The sequence below is a fragment of the Cupressus sempervirens genome, chromosome 10 (genome assembly GCF_028749045.1).
Source record: "Cupressus sempervirens isolate cs-2001-9-10 chromosome 10, ASM2874904v1, whole genome shotgun sequence".
Lineage (NCBI taxonomy): Eukaryota > Viridiplantae > Streptophyta > Pinopsida > Cupressales > Cupressaceae > Cupressus > Cupressus sempervirens.
In genome coordinates, this window is record NC_143127.1 from 471,515,758 (window position 1) to 471,542,159 (window position 26,402).

The following is a 26,402-nucleotide window of genomic DNA, read 5'->3' on the forward strand; positions in this document are numbered from 1 at the left end:
GTTGAATATGAGAAGAAATTGGTGTGTGAGTTGTAGCTCTGTTCTTGGCATATGAGGACGTCTATCCTCTCTTGTAACATTCTAGACGTCATTCCCTTGGGGTTTGGCCTTTGGAATTCTTTGTTATTGGCTTCATTTTCAGGCAGTTTAATTGCATTTCCGGCTACAGGCAGATTTGGTAATTTGATCATATCTTCTTCACTACTTGTCCGACGCTTATGCCGCTTTGAGGGAATGGTATTATGAAGGTAGTGGACTAATTGAAGGACAAAGTATTGTAGCAGCAAGTTCGAAAGCATGGGCTGGAGTATTATGTCAATACTGCTGAAGTAATTAGTGAGTTGATCTGCCATGTATTTGGTTTTATGAATTCTGAAAATAACATTTTATTAGCAGCAGTTCATTTCCACTTTGCATACTATTGTAGTTTCTTTCTTATTTATGTTGTATGATACCAATTCCATGCACGAAACACAACAAACAAATAAACGTTTGATTTCCGGAGTTATAAGGGGTTTAAAACATTAAACGGAGAAATAAGAAGTTGAATGCAAACTGTTTGACATAATTCCTTTCAGCAATTTGGTTTAGTTTTTTTGGGACATCCAGGGGTGCCCATTACAGAATTTGATAACAATGGCTGTAGAGAAAACTCAGAATAATTATGCCAGTATAAATTGACGTTTGCTGAAGCTAACTTGGGGTGCAATAACATGAGAAATTAACCAAATAATTATCCTGAGATTAAAATCTTGATAGAACCAGACTTTGCATTCATAACAATAAGTAAACCAAACTGTACGTATGCTGAAAGAACAACAGTCAACCACGTTTCAGTATTAAGAGAGAATGGGGTTGCGAACAGACCCAAATAAATGCTGATGTAGAACCTCTGTTATTTGCAATGGCTGAGATACTCGTTTGTCTGTGATGCACGACCTCTTTGCGAATGCCGACTGTTCCCTAACTCAGCCTGAGAATGGAGTTTGCATCTGTTTGGAGTAAATACGACTGGCGTGGTCACAGCCTACCCTTTGCTCAAGCGTTTTTACTGATGTCAACGTGCAGACCTCCCTTCATGCGATTCACCTTTCCAGTTGGCTGCTGACTATATAAGAATGGCTAGGTTTCACTTCCAGCAACACGTAAATGTACCAGCCGCTATGATAAATTCTTTGCAACGAACAAATGGAAGGAAAACGCCTTTGGAAGTTCTGAAAACTCGTGCAAGCTAGGAGAGTTTTAAAAATCTTAGAACTTAGAGCCCAAACTCGATTGTTAGTATATTCTGCACAATCCACCTGTACGGCCACCTTGGTAAATTTCTTCCATTGTAGTCTCACTATGCGCTTACTTCTTAAAAAAACACAAATGCACTTACTTAGTTTGCCAATTTTTCTGCCCAATAGCACTGTAAAACTTGAAAGAAGGGAGTTGGGGTAATGTCCAACTCCTTAGAATGTTTCCAGACTTAGAGGGGTTTCGTCCTCCCAGTCTTAAACTAGTCACAATAAGCAACCAGGATTCAAGAGTTTTCTTTTCATAAATATTCGTGTGTTGTTAATCCCAATGCAAGCTCTCCTTTATAGCCTCGAAGTGAGGGAAAACAAAGGAGCAAGGAATGTGGGATTAAAACTTCATTTTCGTCTTGTAGTCACTTAAGTCATTTTATAAAGTAAATAACTTTATAACATTAAAATGACTTAATTTGACTCACTTTAATAATGTTTTGAAATAAATTAAATTAAACTCCTGTTGTGACTGGGAGGCATCCTGTTAAATAATGTTATTAATCTATCCGGATGTGGAGATAGATTAAATTGGCGCCCAACTATTTAGAGTTGAGAAGGGGACATGACAGTCCTCCCTTCTCGGGATTGCTTGCCCTCAAGCATCTCAATGCTGGATGTTGCAATATAGACTCACCTTCCCAAGTGGCATTTTCATAAGGTAAGTCTTTCCAATGGACTAAATATTCCCTGACGGTTCTGTTGCGCAGCCTCCTCTCTCGGGTTTCAATCACTTCCTCTGGCACCAAAATAAGCTTACCCACTTCATCAAGCGGGGGCAAACTCACTGAAGGTACAATCTGCTGACCCACAACCTTCTTGAGGCACGAGACATGAAAAACATTGTGAATTCAGCTGTCACTCGAAAAATCTAGCTCATAAGCGACTTCTACTTTCCTGGTGATATAATAAGGTCCATAGAATCTGGGCTTAAGTTTCTCGGACCCGCTTTTCTTCAAAGAACTCTGTCTATATGGCTGGAGACAAAGAAAAACTTTATCACCAACCTCAAAACTCTGCTCAGTGCGATGTCGATCAGCATATAACTTTTGTTGATTCTGTGCCTGCTGAATATTATCCCTGAGAGCTCAGAGGATATCCTGCTGGTCCATTATCCAATCTTTGGCCAAGGGTACCTGACTGTCCGGTAATGCCAAATCAATAAAAGAGAGGGCCTCATAACCATAAAGAGCACAAAAGGGAGTCATCCAAATGGACATATGGTAAGTAGTGTTGTAACAATACGCTCCCAAATACAACCACTTAACCCATGCTCTCTGCTATCCTGCCATGTAGTTTCTCAAGTATCCTTCCACTCACTTATTCACTATTTTGGTTTGGCCCTCTATCTGTGGGTGATAACTCATGCTGGGAGTCAATTCTGTACTAGTCAATCTGAAAATCTCCTACCAAAAGGTACTGAGAAACCTACTGTCTCTGTCACTCGCAATAGTTCTGGGTAATCCATGGAGCTGAAAAACTTCTTGGAAAAACTATTCAGCTACTTGAGAAGTTGACCAGTCTGCGGCTATCGCGAAGAAATGCGCATACTTGGTCAATCTGTCCACCACTGCAAAGATGCAGTCCCTGTCTTGGACTCTCGGCAACCCGGTAATAAAATCCATGGAAATACTCCCACTTTTGGGCTGGAATAGGGAGAGGCTGAAGTAATTCTGCATGAAAACCCTGTTCTGACTTGTTCTACTGACAAGTCTGGCACTCTTCGACATGTTGTAATACATCATCCTTAAGCCCCTTCCACGAGAATCTCTCCCTGATATGTTTGTAGGTTTTGAACCCTGGGTGCCCTGCCGATGGTGCATCATGTATGGTGCGTATAATGTCCCCCTTCAGTTTAGATTCAGGTACCTGGTAGATTCTATTTTTGTAATAAATAACATCATTCATTACCTTGTACTGCTCGTCCTGAAGTACACCATCCAAAATCTGAGAAGCATTAGAATTGTTGGAATACTCCACTAATAACTGGGACCTCCAATTTGCTGAAATCTCTGAAATAGCGTAACATGCTAGTACTGGGGGTTGTCGGGAAAGAGCATCAGCAACTATATTATTTCTCCCTTTGACATATTCAATGTCAAAATCGTAAGCCTGTATCTTACTGACCCATTTCTGCTGCCTTTCGTTCAACTCCTCTGCTCTAGGAAGTAACGCAAACTGTTATGATCTCTTAACTGTAAATTTACTTCTCACCAAGTACTGCCTAAATTTGGCTAAGGCGTGCATGATAGCTAGCATCTACTTATCATAGGTGGAATATAACAACTCTTTGCCCCTAAGTTTCCTGCTCTCGAAAGCAATGGGATGACGGTCCTGCATCAATATTGCCCCTATCCCGCTTCCCGAAGCATCACACTCTAAAACAAAGGGCCTAGAAAAATCAGGAAGTGCTAGCACTAGATATGAGCTCATCACTTGCTTCAGCTTATCAAACACTGCCTTAGCATCCTGTGTCCAAGTAAATGCCCCTTTCCGTGTCAAATCGGTAAGGGGAGCTGCTACCTATGAAAAACCCTTGGCAAACTGTCGATAATAGGAACAGAGACCAAAGAAACCCCGTAACTCTGATACATCCTTCAGTGGCGGCCAATCTAGAATTGTCTGTATCTTCTCCTAATGCACCTTAACCCCCTCGGCACCAATCGCATGCCCTAAATAGAGAATCTTTGTTAGTCCAAATTCACATTTGGACTCTTTTGCAAATAAGGACTGCTCCTCCATGAGACCAAGGACCTCATCCAAATGCTGCAAATGTTCTTCCCAAGTCTTGCTGAAAATTAAAATGTCATCAAAGAAAACCAGTACACTTTTCCTTAGTTGTTTCTTGAAAATATTGTTCATGCATGATTGGAAAGTGGCAGGTGCGTTAGTGAGCGCAAATGGCATCATTAAAAACTCATAGTGTCCGTAGTGGCATCTGAAAGTTGTCTTGTGCACGTCCTCCTCACGGACTCGAATTTGGTGGTATCCTGATCGATTGTCTATCTTTGAGAAATAAATTGCCTCCTGAAGCTCATCCAGCAACTAAGCCATGCGTGGAATCGGATACCTGTTCTTGATGGTCCTCTTGTTCAGTGTGTGGTAGTCTATACACATCCAAAGGGTGCCATCTTACTTCTTAACCAACACCATTGAGGAGGCAAAGGGACTAGAGCTGGGTCTGATATGCCCCATATCCAAAAGAGCTGGGTCTGATATGCCCCATATCCAAAAGAGCTCAAGCGTTTTTACTGATGTCAACGTGCAGACCTCCCTTCACGTGATTCACCTTTCTAGTTGGCTGCCGACTGTATAAGAATGGCTAGGGTTCACTTCCAGCAACACGTAAATGTACCAGCCGCTATGGTAAATTCTTTGCAACGAACAAATGGAAGGAAAACGCCTTTGGAAGTTCTGAAAACTTGTGCAAGCTAGGAGAGTTTTTAAAATCATAGAACTTAGAGCCCAAACTCGATTGTCAGTATATTCTGCACAATCTGTGTGTTCGGCCACCTTGGTAAATTTCTTCCACTGTAGTCTCACTATGCTCTTACTTTTAAAAAAAAACACAAATGCATGCACTTAGTTTGCCAATTTTCCTACTCAATACCACTATAAAACTTGAAAGAAGGGAGCTGGGGTAACATCCAACTCCTTATAAATGTTTCCAGACTTAGAGGGGTTTCGTCCTCCCAGTCTTAAACCAGTCACAATAAGCAACCAGGATTCAAGTGCTTTCTTTTCATAAATATTTGTGTGTTGTTAATCCCAATGCAAGCTCTCCTTTATAGCCTTGAAGTGAGGGAAAACACAAGTAGCAAGGAATGTGGGATTAAAAATTCATTTTTGTCCTGTAGTCACTTAAAGTCATTTTATAAAGTAAATAACTTTAAACATTAAAATTATTTAATTCCACTCACTTTAATAAAGTTCTGAAGTAAATTAAATCAAACTCCTATTGTGACTGGTAGGCATCCTGTTAAATAATGTTATTAATCTATCCGGATGTGGAGATAGATTAAATTGGTGCCCAATTATCTAGAGCTGAGAAGGGGACATGACAGATAGAGAGACAATGGATACTTTTAAAGGTCTTGCAGCAGGACAACAACAGGTAACAATTGTCTTGCAGCAACTTACCATAGCCATGCAACAAATGTTACTACTGGTAGGGCAAAATAATGATCTGCAAAAACATGTTAGTGCAGCTGGGTCCTCTAGAGCACAAAGAGTACATATAGGCACACTTGCTAAGCCTACACGTCCTTGAGGATTGAATTAGGAGGGAATGTAGAAGAGGAAGAGGATTTAGCATTATAGATAAATCTCGGTTATGAATGCTGAATGGGATGCAATACTATAACAAATTTATGAACATTTTAATTTTGACAGATTTATGTCTCAAAAGAGTGATCATAATAGGGCCAGCCAAGATACAAGGCCAAGTAACAAAAGTAATGATCTAAAGCATGCCACTAGTAAGCTCACACTTCCAACTTCTAATGTCAGCTGTAAGGTATTAGCAAGAGCTTGGATTCACAAGCTAGACAGTTTCTTGACACAGATGATTTAGCTCATGATTGGAGGTATCATGGGATGATGACTTCACAACTTGATCTCATTACTACATATCAGGAGTTTGTTGATAGACTGGCTGAGTGCTTTGACAAGAAGGATCTTGAGTACTTTAAGTTTAGAGAATTAGCTCAACTGAAAAAACGTAGTTTGGAATATTATATAAGTGATTCTGAAAAAATTCAGTCACGGTTACATGCATATCAGAGAGGAGACGTGCTTTTATTTGTTGAGGGATTTAATGCACCTTTGAAGGGTTGGATAAAGGAAATTGAACTTGTGCTTTTATTTGTTGAGGGATTTAATGAGCCTTTGAAGGGTTGGATAAAGGAAATTGATCCCAAACACTGCAAGAAGCTATGAAAGAAAACGTGTAGCATGGATTTGTCAACTCTATTCAGCAAGTTTGGTTCCAAGCCATCTTCATCAGCTAGTGACAGCATATATGTCCCTGAGAAGATTGAAAATTCCTATCCATAAAAGACATTTTCAACTCCAATGGACAAGGAAACCCTTAATGTTCTATGTATGAAAAAGTTTTTTTTTTAATTGCAAGGAACCTTTGAGCAAAAACATGACTGTCCTTTGGAAGGGGAAAAGTAGGCAAATGGAATGTTATTATGATGATGAAGACATGACTGATACAGAAGAGCAGGAAGCTGTTCAAGTGGAATCAGGGGCTGAAAGCGAAAAAAAAGAATGTGAAAAGGAAGGGGAAACAACCCGTAAGGATGTCTAGCTTTTTTACATGAAAACACATAACTTCATAGATGCACTGCTAGTGGCAAGGCGTGGGATTCAAACCCAAGAATTTGAAGGCATAAGGGTGAAGGTAGCATATGGTTATACTTTCTAGGCTGATAGAATGATTCCAAATCTTTCCATGCATTTAATTTTTTTATGATTTTAAGGGAGATTTCTATGTTGTTAATATGGGAGATACATATGTGGTTGTTGGTACGAGATGACTTTATGATATTGGAGTGTTACAATTGAGATGTATGGTAAGACACATATTTCAAAGGCCATCAGGGAAATTAACTAGAAAAATATTTCGTTTAAGTGGATGGAGAGTCTCATAAGCATGACATTGTAGTGGGCAACAAAGAGTAGACCCATGCCTACGCATGATGAATGCGAAAAACTATCTTACCATCTAGATGTGCACAAGCTCTGAATTAAACACTCTAAAATGTTTAGTAGCATTTTGCCTGGGTTGGAGTAGGGTTGTGTTTGTTTTTCTATTACATCTCAATGTCACCACATTTCTCAATCTTGTCAAACATTATTTGAGCATAGTTACTCTCTTTGGTAGAGATCTATGGTAAGTCCATCTTTAACAAAAAACACATTTGTGGTGAAATCTTTAGGGGACATTGGAGATGAGGGCAATGTTAAAATGCAAAAGGTTCGTTTTGTTAATGGTAAGAATGAAGGTAGTTCCCATCCACAATGGTTGGATGAGCCATAGAGAAACATTCTAAGAAATAAGGAGCTATAATTTTGCTAGAAATAACATTGTTTGCAGTAAGTTAATGTTTTGACAAATGAATTGACTACCTCTTCAAGGGCAAGAAGCCTAACGTTGGAAAAGATGAGCAAGTTAAGAACCCCAAACGTTGATATGGTTGAACTTGTTAAGCAAGAAGATGAGAAAACAAAAAGTGCTGCAATTTTTTGTGTTCTATAAAGAGGCTTTATCATCAAGTTGGTTTAAGCAAGTATGTATGTCATGTTTTGTACACCGATATAACTTGGAATATCAATTGTTTATTTATAAGAATCGTAATAGACAGAGTAGAGCTTTGAATAAATATCTTTGTGTGAACAGATAATTTTCAAAGGCCTCTCTTGAAATCTTGAATTTCTTCCTTGTGAGGCCCTAGTGTGCTAGACTCCCCTTTGATTGGACCCTTTGATTTAGGGTGCAAAATATTCCTATGTAGTTATGGTCGTTGACGATGCATACCTTAAACCCTAAGTAGTCTTGCATGATAAGAAAACTAGCTTTATATTGCCTTACCTTAATGCTAGGGTAATTGTGGTCGTAAGATTGGAAATTCTATTAAGATAGCTTTTACGGTAGTCAATGCAACTATTTCTTTGTAGTGGAAGATTGTAACCATTGTGTGGTTGGAAACTCTACACCTGCAAAAAGGAAAATAGAAGCTTTAAGCCATTGACAAGCCATATAAAGATACTGATTGACAACATTCAAGAGAGGGAACATTTGAAACATTTCAAACCAATCCTTCTGCCAAAGCTTGCATCCAACAAACAAAAAGAAATTACTTGGGAAAATTACTTTTACAATGAAACTTTGGATTTCATAAATTTTTTTGAAAGGATAAAAACATGTTTTATTTTATCTATTTATTTGCTCATACTTGGTGATCATTAGATGTTAAAAGGACTTTGCATGGGGAAATTGCACATCAAAGGTACACAATGAAGTGTAATTTTTGTGGCATTGTGTATAATTAAGGAATTTCTAATTTGAAATGGCATTGTAATGACACATACCTACAACTCCTCTCAAATCAATATGCAGACACTGGAATGAAGCAGTAGTACGATCAGCTGGTGTAGTATGGTTTGAAACAATTGTACAGATGCCAAATAGGGGTGTATGATCAAGGTTGAAGGCTGTATGGTATGCTATTGAACACCAAATGTGCCATAGGGTGGGAGAGAGATGGTGTATGGCGAGCAACTCTGGCCGTATGGTGGTACAAGGAGGTCGTACGGTGATTGAAAGCAGGGAAGTATGGTGTGAGTACGGTGTGAGGGCCAAGAAGGCCGTATGGTGAGTAGTCCTTACAGTAGAAATCAATGCAGCTAACCAAACCGTACGGTATGCAAGGTGAGCAAAGTGAGAGTCTTTTGGATGGTGTACGAATAGAGGGAAAACACATACATAAACCTATAGATCCAAATTTATTATATAACACCGAACAAGAATAGAAATTGAATACATAATCCTCAATTAATATTTGCCACAAGATGATGCTCCTATTTGCCAAATCAGAGCGAAGTATTATAGGCGACAGAATAGGGTGAGGGTTTAATCCCACTAAAACCAGAAATAGCCCAGTTTTGAAGATCTTAACTTTTGAAATGGCGAACAACAGAGAATCCCAACTAGAATTCGCAGTATAAAGAAATAATCCAAAATGCATACCTACGACATCCTACAAGCTGTGCTTAAATACCCCTTGGGAAAACTTTCCGAGGGTGTACAAAGATAGCCGACGACTACACTTACCTATGGAAACAAAACTAAAATGGGTCCGAGATAATTTAAATGAATTGGACAATTAACAACAATTTGATTAATAAACTATTTTATGACTGGGATATTACAGTCCTTCCATCCCAAATTTTGCTTGTCCTCAAGGAAACACAATGCCAGATGTTGTAGAATGTGTTGGCCTTCCCAAGTTGTATCGTCCAGTGGCAAGTGTTTCCAACGTACCAAATATTCCTTCAACGTTCGGTTCTGCATGTTGTTCTCATGTACTTCAATAATCTTGGCTAGTTCCAATATGAGCTTTCCTTCTTCACTGAGCGGCGAAAGGTCTGTAGATATCGCGACATTATTTCCCATGACTTTCTTCAAGTAGGAAACATGAAAAATGTTATGAATACGACTCCCCTCTGGAAGTTCTAGCTCGTAGGCGACTTCACCAATGTAGCGAACTACAAGATAAGGGCCATAAAATCGTGGCTTCAATTTTTCTTTTCCCTTTTCCTTAAACGAGGATTCTGGGTATGGTTGGAGCCTGAGATAGACCAAGTCTCCTACTTTGAAACTCCTCACTATTTGGTGTCTATCGGCATACATCTTTTGTTGATTTTGTGCCCATTGTAAGTTTTCCTTCAGGCATCTTAGGATGTCTTGTCCATCCTGGAGCTAGTCCCTCGGCCTTGGTGAACGACTGTCACCTAGAATTGTGTCGATGAAGGAAAGGGTTTGTACCCATTTAGAGCTTTGAATGGTGCCATCTCGATGGACATGTGGTATTGTAACAATATTCCCCTAGGTGTATCCATTTGACCCACACCCGTTGTGTCGAAATGTAGTTCCGAAGGTAACCTTTGAGCCACTTGTTCACAATCTTTGTTTGTCCATTTGTTTGAGGGTGGTAACTAGTACTTGGTGACAATTCTATCCCTGCCAACCAAAACAGTTCTGTCTAGAAGATGCTGATAAATCACCCATCTCGATTACTGACAATATTTCAAGGTAACTTGTGCAGACGAAGGACTTATCTAAAAAACAGATTGGCTACTTGTGTGGCTTGAAAATCTGAGGGGATGGCAAAGAAATGTGTGTACTTTGTCCATCTGTAAACCACCACGAAGATACAATCCTTTTTGTTCACCTCGGGAAGTCCAATTACGAAATCCATCGAGATACTTTCCCACTTCTTTTTTGGAATTGACAGAGGTTGCAGTAACCCCGCGGGTAGAGTATGTTTAGGTTTTTTTTGCTGGCAGACCACACACTTTCTTACATACTGTGATATGTCTCTTTCAGACCTTTCCATGAAAACCTCTTCTTGAGACGTTTGTAAATTTTGAGGAAGCCCGGGTGTTCGGCCAAGGGTGAGTTGTGTACCTCCTTCAAGATTTTTTGCTTCAATTTGGATTTCAACACAAATATATCTGACTCTTGTAGTAAATGATGTTATCCACCACTTTGTATTGATTATCCTAGGTGTTGCCATCCATTAGCTCACAGGCAAATGTGTTTTTGGAATGTTCTATCAACAAATGTGCTTTCCAGTCACCTGAAATTTGGGTCAGTAAGTAGATGGTGGGTTTCTCGGACAAAGCATCTGCAACCACATTGTTCTTTCCTCTTACATATTCAATGTCAAAATCAAAAGCCTGAACCTTTCTTACCCATTTTTGTTACCTCTTGTTCAAGTCCCGTTGTTCCAAAAACTCAAACTATTGTGATCCGTACGAATGACAAACTTGACACCCATCAGATATTGCTAGAATTTGGTTAGTGCATGTACAATGGCCAACATCTCTTTATCGTAAATGGAATATAAGCGTTTTGTTTGTGTAAGCTTCTTGCTCTCATAGGCTATGGGATGTCTATCTTGCATCAGTACCATGCCAATGCCTTCTCCGGATGTGTCGCATTTCAAAATGAACGGGCGAGTGAAATTAGGTAATGCAAGTATGGGACAAGTGCTCATTGTCTCTTTCAGCTTATCAAGAGTGAGTTGCGCCTTTTCATTCCATTGGAAAGAACCCTTCCTTATCAGATCTGTTAAGGGTGCACTGAGTTGAGAGAATCCTTTAATGAACCTCCGTTAATAACCTCACAGTTTGAAAAATCCTCGCAGTTTTGTGAGTGATTTTGGGGGAGGACAATCAAGGATAGCTTGAATCTTCTCCTGATGAACTTGAAGCTATAGATAAGAATACTTACGCAATAGTTTGTTGAAGATGCGATTCATGCATGATTGGAATGTAGTAGGTGCATTCATTAATCCGAACAACATGACCAAGAACTCATAATCCCTATAGTGACAATGAAAGGCCGTCTTTTCCATGTCTTCTTCCCTCATGCGAATCTGATGGTATCTAGAACGAAGATCTATTTTTGAAAAATAGATTGCGCCATGCAATTCATCCAACAACTCATCTATCGTTGGAATGAGATCTATTTTTTATTGTTTTTTTGTTCAATGCATGGTAGTCCACACACATGCGCATCGTCTCGTCCTTTTTGACCAATACGACTGATGACGTGAAAAGGCTAGAGTTGGACGAATCCATCCTTTCTCTAGCAGTTCCTAAATCGTCTTTTCAATCTCATCTTTGAATTTCTTGGGATGGTAGTAGGGTGTGGTTGTGACTGGCTTGGCTCCTACTTCCAACTCGATAGTATGTTCAAACCCTCGGTGAGGCAGTATGCCAGGAGGAATGTCTATAAAAACTTTATCATGATCACTCAAGATATTCTGGAGGTCTGTTGGAATGTCTTAATGGGAAGAGAGCTTCTGAGGAGGGGGGGGGGGGGGGGGGGGTGAATCAGAAGTATTGGCCTTTTCTTTTGTTTTAAATCCTTAATAACATATAACTAAAATTAACATGCATGCATATAAACATTAAACAATCATGAGAAGTAAACATGCATCACCACATAACACTTGAGATTTTGGTGACCCAGAAACCCTCCAGGAATAAGAAGGTAAAACTATGGTGGGGATGACACCCACAAAATTACAACAACAATTGATTTCAACCACTTCTGATGGTTTGCCCAGTTAAAGGCTTTACACACTGTCAGATGTGACATGTTGAAAGGATTTACAAACATTTTACATGAAGTGTCACCCTGTTAAAGGATTTACATAAGGCTTTTAAACCCACCTAATTCAATAGGATTTCCAAATTCCTAATACAATTGTGAGAGAGTATTAGAATAATACACCTGATCTAATGCAATCTCTGATGCTGATCTCAGGTACTTGATTTGCTCTTCTATCACTGATCTCTTCTAGATCTGATCTGCTGATTTTGTTTCTTGCTCTGTTCTGATCAACTGGATGTTTAAGTGCTGTCCTCTCCACTAAATCTTTGACACCAAATATTCTGCAATGACCTTAATAATAGGCTCTGCTTTTCTTTCTTCTTTCAACTCTTCGTTGTTCAATGGCGTCAAGACTCCCTTATAAGGATTAGTGGTTCGTTATGCATCTTTGATTCAAGTGTTTCCGCTCAAACCCTTGAAATTCACCCATTGGCTGCATGCAGTTTCTAATTTTCTTATTGGCTGCATGAGGATTGCATAGGTGGTTGGGAGGATTTGATCTTATCCTTTTATCTTGTCATGAGTCAGGCATAACTGTTTCACATCATGGTTTGCGATTGCACAAACTTTCATGCTGATCCTGCATTGCTCGGCACATGAAGTAATACTGATGCTTGGCACCATCTATTCTGGATTGCTCGGCATCCACTGTGTTTCCTGGTTACTCGGCTCCTATAGAATTACTGTCACTCGGCAACTATAGAATTCCTGTGTTACTCGGCACCTATTAACTTCCTGTGTTACTCGACACTTATTAACTTCCTGTGTTACTGGACACTATCTGTGACTCGGCACATATGTTGAAAAATGGTTAAGTGTGTTGACACTCATTTGTCAATCTTACTTATTTGATTGACACTTTGAGTGTGAAGCGTTTGAGTAAAATGCTTCTCACTGTGTGCAGGATTTGAGGGTAGTTGCATATTGAGAGCTTTAGTTTGCTCTCAAGGTTCAGAATTTTAGGATTTATTTCTTGTGTGAACTTGAAAAAATCACACAATTTGCTGTAAAAGGAAAAGATGTTCCCTAGTACAATCTTTACCTTATCCAATTTCTTGGCTAGGTCAACCTGTCCTAAAATTATGTTATTGGCTATCTTTTGGTTGACCTTGCCTAGAAACTTCTTTTCTGACCATTCCATTAATTTTGCAGTTGTATCATGGTCTTCATTATTAACTTGGTGAACTATATTAGATAGTTGCTCAAGGATCGGCCTGCTTGCATCTGGAGGTTGTAGGCTGAAGGCATCCATGAATATATCTTTGATCTCATTCATTGCCTACTTGTATTTGAACTCTTTCCTTAATGCCTCTTGCCTCCTTCTCTTGTCCAATGCACTCTGTATTTCATTCATCTTCTCTTCACTTAGAGTGCTTGAATCATAATAAGGTATTTGAATTTCTTCATCAAGCTCAAGAATACCATAATGAATCGTCCTGGCTACCCTAGTAGAACTTGAGCTTGGTGTCCTGACTTGTAAGGTCAACATGTCAGTACTCGGCTTCTGAACGGGTTTGGTAGGAGTTCTTGTTTTTGGCAATTCAACCAAACTTTGTATTGCAGACTCCTCCTTATCCTGTGTTTCTTCCTTATCCTCTTCTTGTGCCACTGCTGCTGGGGTTGTACTTGTTATCTGTATTGATGTACCTGTGACTTCCCCTGGGGTTGCACACGGCTCCTGATGAGCTTGCATGGCTATTCTTGGTGGTGATGGAGGTGGTAGAAATGAAAGTAGAGTAATTTGAGTGATTTGAGGTGGTTCTTGTGGTGGCACCTCACCTTCCTTGGTTTTATCTACTGACTTTTGTTGTTCTTCAACACTGACCAAGATAGGATTTGCACACAATTGTGCTTGAAGAGTTGTTTGGTCAAGGATCTTAGTGAGATCCTCTGCAATTAGTGGATTGATGTTTTGACTTGTGGTGTCAGTAATATCCTTAATCACTATGATTTTTGTAGGTGTGATAGTGAAGTGAGGAGGGCTAGGAGGTGGTAGTTGTGTGTCTTGCACACTTTGCTGCTCATTAGTATCTTTGCTTTCCTCCTCTTCAACCTTTTTCTCTACTTCTGTCTTCTCTTCTCTCCTCTTTCTTCTCTCTTCTGGCTTAGTAGTAGCTTCTTCTTTGGCTTTTCGTGTGGAGGCCCTTGTTGTAGCTCTGGTTGTTGGCTTCTTGGGTGTTGGCATGGCAGCTTTCTTTGGTTTAGGCTGAGGAGCAGGAGGCGTCTTTGCCTTCCTTTTGATGACCTTGCCTTTGATGGGTGCTTCCTTGGCTTCTTCTTCCTCGGCACTCTTATCTTTGTCTTCACCTTGGCCTTGTGTCAATTTAAGTGGCCCTTGTTTTGGCTTATCTTCATCTTTCTAATCATTACCTTCCTCTTCATCATCACTAATCTCCTCTGCTTCTTTTGCTGCACTTGTTGCTTCAACACCAAATTTCTTCCTTATTTTCTTTACTAGCTTCTTTTTCTTTTTCATTGCTGTGGCTGTTTTGAGTTCTGTAACAACTCTTGATCTGACAATGTCATAGTTTCCAAATGCCTTTGCAGTTTTATCCATCTCCTCTGCAAGTAGTGCTGTGATGGCTGCTGAAGCTTGGTCAACATCGAGCTCATATCCCAATGGTTTGAGCCATCTTACTCTTGGAAGGACTGCTTGGATGTAAGTATAATCAATGTCAACAAGAAAGCATATGTCATTTACATGTTTGTTCACCAATGAGACTGGTATCCTCATTCTTTTCTTCATTGCATTCTTGAAATCATCAAAATAGATAGACATTTGATCATCAAAGCTATCTCCCATTTGTGCAATATAATCATCAATTTGATCAACAATTGTTTTATTTTGACTCCAGTTGACTTTGCCAAATGAAGGAAATTCCTTCATCACATAAAAGAACATGCATACCAACACTGACCCAAATTTGCATTGTGCTCCCTTGGACTTTCTTATTGCTCCAAGGTTTTCATTAATCTGCTGCATCATGAGCTCTGCAAGGTCATAGGTGTGGTCTTTCTTTACAAGCTTATATGCCACATCCACTGCTATGCAGGGTACACTATTCAACCTGCTGGATTGATAAAACTTATGTGATATGATCCTCACAACAAAATCTAGAGGGTATTAGTTATGGTGCCTATGGTCATGCCTCTATTGTTCCACTTTGCTCCTGTGTTTTTCTCAATGGTTTCCCTCTTTTCACTTCTGAGTGTCTTGGGCCGATCTAGGGTTGGAAAACCTGTGACCCTATGAACCATCTTCGTGGTTATTTTGACTGGTCCTTGCTCTAACCAGAATGATCCATCATAAATTCTGCTAAGTACTATCCGTATCCATTAAATTTTGAAAATGCTTGGAAATACTAGGGCTTTGGTTAAACCCTTCTTTTCTATGATTGAAAACTCATCTTTTAATATACCATTATCACAGAGTTTATCATAGGCGTTGAAGATTTCTAGGTCTCCTATGGCTCCAATCTTACAGTTGTAACACTTACGCACATCTTGGACCATAACGACTTTTTCGGGGATCATAGACAATGCATTTGCGGGATCGTTTTTGTATGCTACCTCTGGTATGGGCCTAAACTCAAGTTGTTTAACCTCCTTACTAACAAGCTGAATCTCATAGCTTTTGTTTCCTTGGGTCGACTTTGAACCAGACGCCGTTTTGGTCGAACTAGGGTTTGACGTTTAATGTAAACTTCACAAACTGTACAACTCGGCACATGAAGGAAATACCTGGTTAAATGCTTGAGATCTCTTGGGTTGATGATGAATCGCTGCAAATCGCTGATTGAATGCTTGAAAATTGCTCAGTCGTTCTCCTGGTGATTGCTCTTCGTTTGAATGGCTCAAAATGAATCGATTTTCACCTTTAAGTGGCTCAAAAACCTTGCATTTAATGCATTCTTGTACCTTCACCTGTCACTCGGCTTCCAAAGATTTTCAACTTGGCATCTATTCTATTTCACTCGGCAGCTATTATCACTTGGCATCTATTGATTTTGTCACTAACTCGGCAACCACTTACAAGCTTTGCTCAGCTTCCACTTGACTTCTTAACTCGGCTTCCAAAGCAGTTTTACTCGACAACCAAAGACATCTCGGCATCATTATTCAAATTCTGTCTTGGCATCTTATCTCATGCAGATTTATACTTTGCAGTGCTTCTTCACCGTTTAGGGCTAATGTATGATACTTCCTTATATGTATCAGCCCCATAGGCTCATCTTGTGATTAGTTGGATGAGATATGATCACTTGACCTCTTGGGTGAAGTGACCCTTCCATTGGATGTACTTGGTACATCTTTTTTCTGCCATGTCTTCTTTACGTCTATTCTGATGTGTGCCTCCTCAACTTTTTCTTTGTCCTTATTTACTTCAATCTTGGGTGCCTTGGCCTTTGTTAGACAATTCTTGCTGACATGTCCAGTTTTCAAGCAACCGAAGCAAGTAGTTTGGTTCAGCCATCTTTTATAGTTCCCCTTGAAATGTGTTTTGATGCAATTTTGGGGTATGTGACCATACTTTTGACAATAATGACAACTTTGTCTTGTATTGTAGTCCCAATTGTAATGATGTACATAGTTGTCCCTCCTTACATCTTGATTTGGTGTCCACATAGGCTTTGATCTACACTCAAAGGCTCTATGTCCATACTTCTTGCAATTATGGTAGTGTCCATCAAATCTTTGTGTCCTTATGACATTAGACCTGCAGTCTTGTGTCATATGTCCTTGCTTGTTACACTTGTGACAATACCCTTTACTCTTAGGTATTCTTTGCTGATTGATCCTTCTATTCCTGCAAACATTAGCAGTATGCCCCTTTTTATTACAGTAATGACAAGTGGGTTTAGGATCCTTACCTTTGTCACTCCTTTGCTCAGTACTCTTCGATGATTCACCAACTTCAGTGCTGGTGTATCCAAGTCCTGATGTATCATGGGCTGATCTTGGGGATTTCAGCAACTGTTCAAAGTACTTGATAGCTTCACTTGACTTGTTGAGATTCTTTTCTGTTCCTTTTTCTCTCTTCAATTCATTCTGCAGTTGTTCATTCTGCATCCTCAAAGTAGAGATCTCAATATCTTTCATATTGAGTTCATGATGAAGATTCATCAGTTGGCCAAGTGTAACCATCTACATGTTTGAGATCCTTGTTAATTCAGTACATTTTTCTTCAAGTTTGTTTGCAAGATTTCTTTTGTCATCTTCCATCATGACTCTATCCTTAACTGCTCTTTTCTTTGTTCAGTGATTTCACATAGCGTCACGGCTTGTGATTCATGCTCCATCTTAAGAGTTCTTATCTCTTCTACTTGAACTCTGTTTTTCTCCATCAGTTCTGCTATTGCTGCATCAAATTCTTTGGAATCTCCTTTGGCAAATACTTGTGTGGTGTCAATCTCCTTGTAGTGAATATCATTTTCAGCTATAGCTATTTCCGTCCTTTTTAAGGATTTTCTTAATTCCTCTCTAGCTTCCTCTACTTTGTGTAGAGCGAGATGCACATCTATCACCTGGTTCTCAATGATCTTCCCAAGTTTGAAGACTTCCATCTTCAGATCTTTCCCTCCAAGCTGTTAAGCTTCTTCTTAAGAGAATTTGGCTTTGATACCAATTGTTGGAATGTCTTAATGGGAAGAGAGCTTCTGAGAGGGGGGGGGGGTGAGTCAGAAGTACTGACCTTTTCTTTTGTTTTAAATCTTTAATAACATATAACTAAAATTAACATGCATGCATATAAACATTAAACAATCATGAGAAGCAAACATGCATCACCACATAACACTTGAGATTTTGGTGACCCAGAAACCCTCTAGGAATAAGAAGGTAAAACTGGGGTGGGGATGACGCCCACAAAATTACTGTAGCAATTGATTTCAAGCACTTCTAATGGTTTGCCCTGTTAAAGGCCTGCCTTGTTAAAGGCTTTACACACTATCAGATGTGACCTGTTGAAAGGATTTACAAACACTTTACATGAAGTGTCACCGTGTTAAAGGATTTACATAAGGCTGTTAAACCCATCTAACTCAATAGGATTTCCAAATTCCTAATACAATTGTGAGAGAGTATTAGAATAATACACCTGATCTAATGCAATCTCTGATGCTGATCTCAGGTACTTGATCTGCTCTTCTATCACTGATCTCTTCTAGATCTGATTTGCTGATTTTGTTTCCTGCTCTGTTTTGATCAACTGGATGTTTAAGTGCTGTCCTTTCCACTAAATCTTTGACACCAAATGTTCTACAACGACCTTAATAATAGGCTCTGCTTTTCCTTCTTCTTTCAACTCTTCGTTGTTCAATGGCGTCAACACTCCCTTATAAGGATTAGTGGTTCGTTATGCATCCTTGATTCAAGTGTTTCTGCTCAAACCCTTGAAATTCACCCATTGCCTGCATGCAGTCGCTAATTTTTTGATTGGCTGCATGAGGATTGCATAGGTGGTTGGGAGGATTTGATCTTATCCTTTTATCCTGTCATGAGTCATGCATAACCGTTTCACATGATGGTTTTTGATTGCACAAACTTTCATGCTGATCTTGCATTGCTCGGCACATGAAGTAATACTGATGCTCGACACCATCTATTCTAGATTGCTCGACATCCACTGTGTTTCCTAGTTACTCGGCTCCTATAGAATTACTGTGTCACTCGACACCTATAGAATTCCTGTGTTACTCGGCACCTATTAACTTCCTGTGTTACTCGACACCTATTAACTTCTTGTGTTACTTGACACCTATTAACTTCCTGTGTTACTTGGCACTATTTGTGACTCGGCACATATGGTGAAAAATGGTTAAGTGTGTTGACACTCATTTATCGATCTTACTTATTTGATCAACAAGGTCATCATCCTGGGGATGCGTCCATTACCTTTTTATAGGTTCTGCCGAGACAAAACAATGTGTAGCTCAAGCAACGTTATCTTTCCAAAAAATTGTTTCCATCCAATGTGCAGAAACTTCGTTTGGACCCTCATTTGCCATTCTACGGAGAACAAGCTTCTTTCCATCGACAACAAAAGTGAAGTCCATTCGTTTGAAGCTTTAAGTGTATTCATCAAGTGTCTCCATCCACTGTATGCCCATAATAACCTCTATATCATCAAGATCCACTATGAAGAAATCCTTCGTCACCATGTGATTCGCCATTGTGATACTTAGATGAGGAACAAGGTGTGTGCAGGGCCAAAGAGTCCCTCTGGCAACCTTGACTTGGAATCCTGCATGCATCTCTGTATGTAGACCTCTTCGCTTCACCAGAGATGTGTTTATGACGTTTAGAGTGGCCTTGCTATCGAGCATCACCATAACCCTTTGTCCTTGAAGGGTTTCCTGTACACAAAACACCATGTACCTTGGGCTACCGGCTAGGGTGATAGTTCCTTCATGCTATACCAATGCTGCAATTCTTTTTGTACTGTTCAAACTAATCATTTTGGTGTCCTTGTGGGGTTGGTTGTCTTCTGAGGGTATATCTTCCTGTTTGTCCTCATCATCAGATACAACCTCAATGTAGTGGAATTTTCCTTTCTGAAGGCATTTGTGCGCAGGTTCCTATGGTCCATTGCAGTTGAAACATAGTTTCTTCCTTTGGAGTTCCTGTCTGGTAGCTTCATCCAATGATGACTTTCTCGGTGGAGGTTTGTTATGTTTGTCCCTTAGAAACACTGATGGTTTGGAATGTGAGTAACTTCGTGAGGATGACGCCAATGATGATGCCATACTTCTCGCCTTCTTAATGGCCTTTGACAGGGTGTTAGGATTGAACCCTTTTACGCAACCCTTCAGTGGTTCTTTCAGTCCGTCCATGGGAAGCACTATCCGTCTTCTTTCACAAATGTCCATGACCAAAATAGAGAGTTTATGAAATTCTGCAATGTAATGGTCAATCGATCCAGTTTGCCTCAGCTGTGCCAAATCTTTGTAATTGAGTTCAGGATGTTTACTGTCAAGTCGATCTATTAATCTCTTAGTGAATTCTGCATAGGTATCTATTTGGTCATGTTCCAGTGTGATGGTGCCGTGATGCCACCATTCATGCACAACTCCCTCGAAGTGTAATGCTGCAAATTTAGTTGCTTCTTCTTTTGGCATAGGATTAAGTTGGAAGTAATTATCAGCCTTCATTACCCATGCTTGCGAAGATTTGGATTTGGATCCATCAAATGGAGACAAATTTACTTTACTCAACTTCCTTCTGAGATCATCGTTAAGATATCCTGTGTTTTCGCCTCCCGAATACCTCATCCTCAGATTTGCGTAATCTTTGTAGGATATATCTTCCTCCAAATTCACATTCCTCCAGTCTTCTCTCAACTATTCTTGCATTTCTTCAAAGGTCGGTTGCCTCTCTCTGTGTGGTGCCTCCATTTTGTTAACTGGATATTTTATGTTTTGCAACCTTCTTGAGAGTTTCTTCGATGAGATGTTGAGTATCATTGATTTGTGCCTGATTTCTCTCAAGTTCCCTCAGTATTGCCATGAGTTCGACAACTGTGGGTTTCGGTTTTGTTGCCATTCTATCAATGGAATGGGCTCTTCTTCTTTTCCGGCTATACACTCTCATTCGCTGTCAATAGGTTGGCAAGATCGAAGCTTTGATACTACTATAATGACCCATACCTACAACTCCTCTTAAATCAATATGTAGACACTGGAATGAAGCCATACGGTCAGCTGGGTGCAGTATGTTAAGATTGAAACAATTGTAGGAATGCTAAACAAGGGTGTATAGACAAGGGTGAAGGTTGTACGGTATGCTATTGGACACCAAATGTGTCATACGGTGGGAGAAAGATGGTGTACGATGAGCAACTCTGGCCGTATGGTGGTACAAGGAGGTTGTATGGTGACTGAAATGAGGATGGATGTATGGTGTGAGGACCAAGAAGGCTGTACAATGAGTAGTCCGTTCAGTAGAAATCAATGCAGCTAACCAAGTGGTACAGTATGCAAGGTGAACAAAGTGAGAGTCTCTTGAATCGTGTAAGGATAGAGGGAAAATGCAACGATGAACATATAGATCCAAATTTATTAGATAACACTGAACAAGAGTAAAAATTGAACACATAATCCTCATTTAATGTTTTCCACAAGATGGTGCTCCAGTTTGCCAAATCCGAGCGAAGTATTACAGGCGGCGGAATAGAGTGGGTTGAATTCCACCGAAATCTGAAATAGCCAAGTATGGAAGATCTTTCACTTCCGAAATGGCGAACAACAAAGAATCCCAACTGAAATTCACAATATAATGAAATAATCCAAAATGCATACCTACGACATCCTACAAGCCGTGCTTAGATACCCGTTGGGAAAATTTTCAAAGGGTGTACAAATATAGCCGACTGTTAGGCACCTACCAAAGGTAGGTGGCATGTGAGAAATGAAGATGTGTTTAATTCCTATGAGGAATTAATATATTTCTCATAAATATCTCACAATATTGCCTAAATAAATAAACTAAACTCAATTAAACTTAAGTAACTAGAGAAATTGGGAAAGTCCAATTTACTCTAACACCCCCCCTTAAGTGCAACTTAGGGAGACGTACTTAAGCTTACAATGCAACTACAAACAATGCATGAAAAGGAAAGGCAACTACAAACAAATGTTGGGTCCCGACAACAAGGCCCAATTAGGTACAAAATCACAACCAAATCTCTTTAAAGTGGAGAAATAGAGAAAACCCAATGGGAAAAGCTCTACTCCAAAAATATATAGTTGAAAAAGAAAGTTCCAGAAAATAGGAACAAGGTTGATCTTGAAGAACACCATGATGAAGTTGCAAACAACTGTCAAAAGTATTGCTGATGTGAATAACCTCCATGGCAATAGAACCTGGAAGGTTCCATCCAAAATAAGAACAAAAAGTAGAGTGTCCATATGGTAAGTGATCCATCTCATCGGAATGCATAGGTACCCAGCCAAATACATAGGAACAACAACAACAACTAAATGCATCTGCTTAGTACATATGAACAACCACTATATACATGGCTCACTCCAATGAACCAAGGAAGCATAAGAAACCAACAATGAAATCCTCCTCGAATGCTGACAAGGGTGAGGTGATAGGCAACAAAGAAAGTGGGCCAATATCTCCGGTAGAAAAGAAAGAACCAAGAACATTGAGAGTAAGGAAGGGGTACAAACACCTATAAAGGCACGTGTCATCGACACATCATGCACCTATAAAGGCACCTGTCATCAACACATCGTGGGGCTAATGCAAGGAATACTCTCTTGATAAAGGAATGTGGATACATGCCCACTTTAAAATCCCCCCAAGACACTTTATAAATTAGTGCGAGTACAATAAGCCACAATGATGAGCAAGATCCCAATATGCAAGAAGTGGCACTTTATCTCAATGCAATTTGCAAAAAAAGCTTATAAAAGATGTCATCAAAGATCATGATATGCTTGCCGGACTAGAAAACAGAACCGCGGTCTTTGACTGCCAAAACAAGTAATGAATTGCATCAAAATCCCAATATTCCTGCACCAATGGATAGCTCTCGGAACCAGCTTTGCGACGATATTTCATTTGCCGAAAACAGAGTTTGTATGCTCAAGTTATGGTGAAAAAACCAACAGTAGGTCAAAAATAGACCTGAAGGCTTGTAGGTGGGTGATGTCACGATAATCTCAACATGCCACAGAGATAAATTTGACGGCCATATGACTGTCATGGCAAAAAAGGACCCCCACGTGACATCTCATGTGGTAGTGATGTGTTAGCTGACTCGACATTGACTGGATGCTAATAATGCATCCACATGGCAATGGGCCTTCCTGTGTTGATGTCATGATGACACCAGCATGTCACAAGAAAAAAATCCCCTCCCTGGAAACAAATCCGGTTGTCTGAAAAGGCCTCCTCGGAAACAAATTCAGTTGCTTGGAAAAGTTCTCCCACAGAAGCAAATTTGGTCTCAAAAAATCCCCCCCCGGGAAACAAATCTGGTTGCTCAAAAAAGATCTCGGTTACCAAAAAATTCCTCCCCAGAAAACATAGCTTGGGCATCGGGAAAACAATCCGGCCATCGGAAAAACAGTCCAACGGTAGCGGTGGAGGAGATTTGCTCGGGCGGAGCTTTTTGGCAGCCATTTAGAGGCTGGGCTGCTCGGGGTCGAGGGTTTCACTAGTTGCGTTTGGAGGCCATTGGAACAAGTGGCTAAGGTGGTGCCGAGGAGTACAAAAAATGCAGGCGACCGAGTTGGAGATTGTAGAGCTGCTCGGGAGTGGAGCATGCAGTTGGGCGAGCGGTGGTAGGGGCTGCGTGAAGAGCAGGTCATGGAGGGCCGTGTGAGTAGAGAGCCAGCGGAGGGCCGAGGCAGTGGAGGAGCTGTAAAGGGTTGTACAGGTGGTGCTGGTGGCTGCAAGCAGTGATTTGGTGGCGCCCTTGTAAAAACAGAAAAAATTTTGAGGCCAAAATCCGTGCCACATTTTTTTACATTTTTTTGAATTTTTTTTTTGTTAAAAACATATATATATATACAAAATTTACCAAGAAAAGTGTAAAGAAAATGCATTTAAAAAAAAAGCTTTTAAAATTTATTTAAAATATATATATAAATAAATAAAAAACTTGCACATGCATATGTTGCAATAAAAAAATTTCAACAAAACAATGGTGAAATACAAATATATATTTTTTAAAATAAAAAAGTTTCACCTTAATTTGCATGCCAAGGGTTTTGATGTGTCAGGAATCCAATTATGAGGTCCGTTTGGGCCCGAGGTGCTTCGAACAAGAGCTCCTTTGCATATCCAATTGGAAAACCTTTGAATCCTTCAAATCAGTCAAACGCTCTGAATTTCTTCAAATATGAGTGAGTAGCTTTTAGATACAAGGCTCTGATACCATGTTAGAATTTGTATAACAAATTCAAAGGAGTCGGGATTATAATCTGACAACAAGATACTAGCTACAAAGAAGAATTCAGAGCATGAACAAAAAGATGGTTCTCAACAAGCAAATTGTATTAATGAGAACATAATCTTGGTCATGGCCATTGGCCATACTTGGTCAATTATTACATGTGAGCTAGGTTGTTTATATAGGCAAGAGTCAAAGTTAGGCATCTACCAAAGTTGGGCACCTACCAAAGTTAGGCACCTACCAAAGGTAGGTCACATGTGAGAAATGAAGACGTGTTTAATTTCTATGAGGAATTAATATATGTCTGATAAATATCTCACAATATTGCCTAAATAAATAAACTTAATTCACCTATGTAAATTTAAGTAAATAGAGAAATTGGGAAAGTCCAATTTACTCTTATACCGACGACTACACTTACCTACGGAAACAAAACTAAAATGGGTCCGAGATAATTTAAATCAATCGGCCTATTAACAACGATTTGATTAGTAAACTATTTTATGATGGGGATATTAGAGGCATTTTGAAAGTAGTGAGGGACGAGGTTATAAAGTTTTTTGAAAGGATAAAAACATGTTTTATTTTATCGATTTATTTGCTTATACTTGGTGATCATGTGATGTTAAAAGGACTTTGCATGGGAAATTCCACATCTAAGGTACAGAGTGAAGTGTAATTTTTGTAGCATTGTGTATAATTAAGGAATTTCTAATTTCAAATGGCATTTTGAAAGTAGTGAGGGATGAGGTGTATAAATTCTTTAAATGACCTCTTGATGTCACCCGTTAGGTGAATCAAGATATGGAAATCATCTTAGAAAATAACTCAGATATTAAATTTCTTACTTGAAGGTGGGATGCAAAACTGGCAGCTTCCCAATTTGGAGGCAGAGGTGGAGGCGCTCGGGAGTTAATGCTTAGCGACAAAAAAATGTTTTTGTTCAATGGTCTTTTTGTTCGGCGGCCTTTGTGCCAATGTGTTTCTACTCATCATAATTTTTTATTTTTAAATGTGTATTGACCATCGTGTTATGAGATTTGTATTTCTAATTTTATTTCCTGCAGTCAATGAATTTGAGATTGGGAGCTTCCTTGCAGATTGGAAGGGTGAACATTGAAACCCCAATGGCAGAGATAGCGCCACCAATAGAAACACTGGGTCAAGACCCAAAGCATGTAGCATAAGAAGATCCAGAGTCGGAACCAACATCTTTCAACTCACCACAGTTGGCCTAACTTCGTCGTCAATCGAGAATAGAAAAGTTATCCAGCCTACAGATAGTCGATCATTTACATAAATTGGTATTAATTTGAATATATATAATATATGTCATATATATCATATATATATATATATATTTTCCATTAGAAAATTATACCCCAAAAAATACTTTGCACATCCACACCTGCTTCTTGCTACTGCATTCCGATCTACACCTGAATAGGTAACTTAGGAAAATAAGGCAATGAAGACAAGGATGACCTCACAAGTTAGATTGGTTTTGTCTAAGGCTAGAGTTCGTTACTTGGATGAGATTTCACAACAAACTCAATAGCTAAACAAATTTCTATGCCTTTTCTTGGATCGTACAATCGTAGAATAACTGGGGGGAACAATAATATCTATGCACTACATACTACATGTAGATCTAGCTTTGGTGAGTACAGGAAGGAAAATGATTGTGCAAGATTAGGCCAAGAAAGGCCATTGCTTATTTTTTGTACTATTTAACATGTTCCATTTGAGTTCTCCATTCTAACAGTTAGTGGTGGATGATGCTATTGCAGTTGTAGATATTGGGTTCAAAAGCCTCTCTTATAAGACCATTAGGATTGTCTATTGGTAAAGGCAATCGAGGATTTGAGTAGTGTTCTTTCTGAATTATCGCAAGGACTTGGCTAGGACAAGTTGCATGATATTTTTATATGGTTGGGTGTTTGAGAAGAATTATATTTATCGATTTCCTTGTTCGATTAGAGTTTACATTGTCTTTGTTATATCGATTGACACATTCATTATAGTGCAATCAATGCAAGAAGAAAGAACTATTCACTCTATTTGATGAGGTGGGTCATTACATGGGTTCCACTGAAGTGGGATTGTTATAGGTTGCTTTATTTTGATTTCTATTTTTAGTTTCTCATTGCAGGGTTTGTTTAATTTCTAGTGGTTCAAGATTGGCATGGATTTTGCCTATATTTTTGTCTGGGAATAAAGGATTTTTGAAATTGACACTAATTTAAAGACATGTTTAGAAGAACAAGTGATGAAACATAATATTGACTAAAAG

The 26,402-nt window shown here is 39.4% G+C and overlaps 1 protein-coding gene across 3 annotated transcripts in view; it reads left to right on the forward strand.

Annotated features, from left to right (window-relative positions):
* LOC149534736 (RHOMBOID-like protein 12, mitochondrial) overlaps nt 1-26,402 on the forward strand; it is a 243,120-nt gene that overhangs the window by 82,588 nt on the left and 134,130 nt on the right. The gene's annotated exons all lie outside the window — the stretch shown is intronic.